Here is a 5,000-nt window from a genome sequence, read left to right as displayed (position 1 = left end):
GACACAAATCCAACTACGAGCTTTTTAACCGCAACAACTTTAATATACGCTATTGGAGCTGGAATTACCGCGGCTGCTGGCACCAGACTTGCCCTCCAATAGATACTCGTTAAAGGATTTAAAGTGTACTCATTCCGATTACGGGGCCTCGGATGAGTCCCGTATCGTTATTTTTCGTCACTACCTCCCCGTGCCGGGAGTGGGTAATTTGCGCGCCTGCTGCCTTCCTTGGATGTGGTAGCCGTTTCTCAGGCTCCCTCTCCGGAATCGAACCCTGATTCCCCGTTACCCGTTACAACCATGGTAGGCGCAGAACCTACCATCGACAGTTGATAAGGCAGACATTTGAAAGATGCGTCGCCGGTACGAGGACCGTGCGATCAGCCCAAAGTTATTCAGAGTCACCAAGGCAAACGGACCGGACGAGCCGACCGATTGGTTTTGATCTAATAAAAGCGTCCCTTCCATCTCTGGTCGGGACTCTGTTTGCATGTATTAGCTCTAGAATTACCACAGTTATCCAAGTAACGTGGGTACGATCTAAGGAACCATAACTGATTTAATGAGCCATTCGCGGTTTCACCTTAATGCGGCTTGTACTGAGACATGCATGGCTTAATCTTTGAGACAAGCATATGACTACTGGCAGGATCAACCAGGGAGCTGCGTCAACTAGAGCTGAGCAGCCGGCCGCCCGGGAGTGTGTCCCGGGGGCCCGCGCGAACACGCAAGCGTCCGCTCAATTATTCTGCAAACAGGAGGAGGCTGAGCTCCCCTGCACCATACACCTCGAAACCCTCTCAGGTCCCGGCGGCGCGCAGCGCCGTCCTAAGTACTTGGTCGGGTTCGAGAGAGGCGCAATCGCCCGGGGTTTGGCGAGTAGACGCTTTAGGTGCGACCACCCGTGCTCCCAACTGAGCTTGCCGCTGCCGACAGAGGCCCGGGAGCGTGCTGTCGTGGCATTGCCGGCGGGAGACAACACGCGCCACCTACGGTGACCGGCAGCTCCAACGCCAGCGCCACAGAAGGACAAAAGCCCCACTTGGGTGCCGAAGCGAACTCTCCCAGCACAGCGCACGCGCCAACACGTCCGCACAGCTGCGATACAAACCACCTGCGAGAACCGCAGAGGCGACCGAGCAGCAGACGGCGTCGCGGCGCCGAGCGCCGGGCGGCGGCGCATCCTCAGCGCACACAGTCCTCAATCGGACCAGCACACTGCAGATGTCCACCGCGCTTCGCACCGGGCCCGCGAGGACCTACTTTGGCCGCACGGCGCCGCGTGCAGGGTGCGCCGGCGCGCAGCTGCGCCGCCTGCCGCCTCCGTCGGCCGGCGCGCCTGCCACTGGCCGCCCCCACCAGCCGGCTGTAGCGCGTGCGCCCACGCACCGCGCGGCCAGCACGCCGGGAGGCCCCCCCTCACCGGCCGGGGACGGTCCCACCCAGCCACCGCCGCGTATCGCTTCACACCCAGATGCCATTCACGTTCGTGGGCATGGTGGGTATCGCTGGAACAACCGGTTGGTAGCTCAACCGATCGTCGCCATCACTGATTCACCTCTAGCGAGAACAACCGCACCACAACGGTTTACCAGTTGTTCATTTGCGTAACGTCACCAGCAAACGTAGGCGTCCATCGCCATTTGCAAATTCAACGATTGTTGCATGCCTGTGTCAGGTGTCACGACACACTATGTCTGCCCACATACACGCAACAACATGTGCACGCTTCGCGAACACGTGGAAGGTGGCCCCCGTACGTATGCGATGTCCATTGCGCGAACGACTGTCAACCGGCCTCTGTCGCATGTCGCAGATGTGGAACGCAGTGCACCATGCTATCACGGTGTGTGAGAAGAGACGACTACGTCTGACAACACGCGCCACTACATCAACAGACGGCTCATGCTGATCGCCATCCAGGGCATACCACACTGCAATCCAGCTCTTATAGGGAGACGACACGTAGCTGAGTGCACAACATTTGGACCGCATGGTTCGCCGTTGTTGGCGCAGTCGTTGTACGGTCACATGTACCACGATGTATCATTCAGTACATGAGGACCAATGTGCAGTACAGTGTGTGATTTGGACGTACAACATCAGCGGACAGTTGACACAGGCCGTACCACAGCGTAGGCTAAGTGCTTCGCCATGCGAATGCCAATGAACAACTGCAAATGCCAATGAACAACTGCAAAGGGCATTGAGCATGTACGTCCTGCTGCCATCCACATTACAGTGTATAGCTGCAAGGTGTTTAACATGAAGCGATACACTGGGGACCGGGCAGTGCGAGTAGCAAACTATATTGCGGGGGTTGCAGTTAGGCAACACTACACTAATTTAACGCGTCGTATGACAATTACAGAGCAGGTTAAGGCCCAACGTGTGTTGGGTTAAGGCCCAACGTCTGTTGGGTTAAGGCCCAACGTGTGTTGGGTTAAGGCCCAACGTGTGTTGGGTTAAGGCCCAACGTGTGTTGGGTTAAGGCCCAACGTGTGTTGGGTTAAGGCCCAACGTGTGTTGGGTTAAGGCCCAACGTGTGTTGGGTTAAGGCCCAACGTGTGTTGGGTTAAGGCCCAACGTGTGTTGGGTTAAGGCCCAACGTGTGTTGGGTTAAGGCCCAACGTGTGTTGGGTTAAGGCCCAACGTGTGTTGGGTTAAGGCCCAACGTGTGTTGGGTTAAGGCCCAACGTGTGTTGGGTTAAGGCCCAACGTGTGTTGGGTTAAGGCCCAACGTGTGTTGGGTTAAGGCCCAACGTGTGTTGGGTTAAGGCCCAACGTGTGTTGGGTTAAGGCCCAACGTGTGTTGGGTTAAGGCCCAACATAGGTTGGGTTAAGGCCCAACATAGGTTGGGTTAAGGCCCAACATAGGTTGGGTTAAGGCGCAACATAGGTTGGGTTAAGGCGCAACATAGGTTGGGTTAAGGCGCAACATAGGTTGGGTTAAGGCGCAACATAGGTTGGGTTAAGGCGCAACATAGGTTGGGTTAAGGCGCAACATAGGTTGGGTTAAGGCGCAACATAGGTTGGGTTAAGGCCCAACATAGGTTGGGTTAAGGCGCAACATAGGTTGGGTTAAGGCGCAACATAGGTTGGGTTAAGGCGCAACATAGGTTGGGTTAAGGCGCAACATAGGTTGGGTTAAGGCGCAACATAGGTTGGGTTAAGGCGCAACATAGGTTGGGTTAAGGCGCAACATAGGTTGGGTTAAGGCGCAACATAGGTTAGGTTAAGGCGCAACATAGGTTAGGTTAAGGCGCAACATAGGTTAGGTTAAGGCGCAACATAGGTTAGGTTAAGGCGCAACATAGGTTAGGTTAAGGCGCAACATAGGTTAGGTTAAGGCGCAACATAGGTTAGGTTAAGGCGCAACATAGGTTAGGTTAAGGCGCAACATAGGTTAGGTTAAGGCGCAACATAGGTTAGGTTAAGGCGCAACATAGGTTAGGTTAAGGCGCAACATAGGTTAGGTTAAGGCGCAACATAGGTTAGGTTAAGGCGCAACATAGGTTAGGTTAAGGCGCAACATAGGTTAGGTTAAGGCGCAACATAGGTTAGGTTAAGGCGCAACATAGGTTAGGTTAAGGCGCAACATAGGTTAGGTTAAGGCGCAACATAGGTTAGGTTAAGGCGCAACATAGGTTAGGTTAAGGCGCAACATAGGTTAGGTTAAGGCGCAACATAGGTTAGGTTAAGGCGCAACATAGGTTAGGTTGAGGCACAATATAGGTTAGGTTGAGGTACCGTATAGGTTAGGTTAAGGTACAGTATAGTTTAGGTTAAGGTACAGTATAGTTTAGGTTAAGGTACAGTATAGTTTAGGTTAAGGTACAGTATAGTTTAGGTTAAGGTACAGTATAGTTTAGGTTAAGGTACAGTATAGTTTAGGTTAAGGTACAGTATAGTTTAGGTTAAGGTACACATTGTTGTATGGAAAGGTGTAATGGGGGGGGGGGGGGGGGCGGCCGGTCGGTTTGTTGATTGTGATTATAGTAAGTGGATGCCTGCGGCATCATCTGATTTGCCACGTCAGGATGCACCTTTGGCTCATGACAGGCGGCGCTCCGATTCCATGCTTGTGGCAGACCTGTGTCTTTCATTCCTGCCATTGTTTGTGTGCTGTGAGAGGAGGCAGTATTGTGATGTTGGGTGCACCCCTGTGTAGGACATGTGTGGGTGTTGGTGGCTTAGCTGAGCAATGGTGGTTGTCGGGGGGGTGGGATATTCCGTTTTCTGAGTGGACCTCCCAGTCTGGTTATGACAGTGTGGATTGTCTCATGTGGCGGAGAGGATGCACTGGGTGTTGTTCCATGCTGGTGCTTACATATTGTCTGTGTGCGTGTTACAGGCGGAGAGTAGTGCGTGATAAGAGTGTGTGGCTGCCGTGTGGTTGTGATTGTGAGCAGAGTCTTTCAGCATGTATACGGACAGTTGTATATATTATCTGTATTCTGATGGGTCTATGTATTACTAATCAGCGCCGTGTATACGTTTAATCCGGTTCCAGTCGAAACTGTTGTATCTCTGTACATTAGTGACACGGCGAGCGCGCTATGTAGCTACTCGTCTCGGCAGCTTCCACCGGTGTATGGCAAATGATTATAAGCAATGAGTCGAGTCGTCAATACCGATAGTGTGACGTCACATGTCTGGGGTGGGGGACGCTGCGCCCTTCCGGTGGGTCATGGCCTAGAAAGACGCTCCCCACGCAGGGGGGCTTGGACTGTCATAAACTCTTCCGAGTAATATACTTGCCGTACGTTTTTGCGACTGCGAGTGCAACGCCCACCGGTACCGACATGGATGGAGCGCCTCCTAGCTGACCGCTCAGCATCGGCATTCGTACAGAGAGCAACGCGATCGCGTCTCTAGCTCGTAACTGGTACAGCTCGCAGCTCATGTATAGGGACAGCGGGAATGTCGCATATTGGACATAACTCTTCATGAAACGCAAGTTATAGGGGTGGATTGCACATTGCGACTGCGGGAAAAGT

General features: G+C 53.3%; 1 non-coding gene across 1 annotated transcript in view; it reads right to left on the bottom strand.

Annotated features, from left to right (window-relative positions):
- Nucleotides 1-662, bottom strand: part of LOC126453768 (small subunit ribosomal RNA) — a 1,910-nt gene extending 1,248 nt beyond the window's left edge. Inside the window, exon 1 of the ribosomal RNA XR_007585052.1 lies at nt 1-662. This exon is cut by the window's left edge and continues 1,248 nt beyond it. This is a non-coding gene — a ribosomal RNA (small subunit ribosomal RNA).
- Between the last annotated feature and the right edge of the window lie 4,338 nt (nt 663-5,000).

This window comes from Schistocerca serialis, unplaced genomic scaffold, assembly GCF_023864345.2.
Source record: "Schistocerca serialis cubense isolate TAMUIC-IGC-003099 unplaced genomic scaffold, iqSchSeri2.2 HiC_scaffold_960, whole genome shotgun sequence".
NCBI lineage: Eukaryota > Metazoa > Arthropoda > Insecta > Orthoptera > Acrididae > Schistocerca > Schistocerca serialis.
Note: the sequence above shows the minus strand (reverse complement) of the source record. Positions and strands in the feature narration are given on the sequence as shown.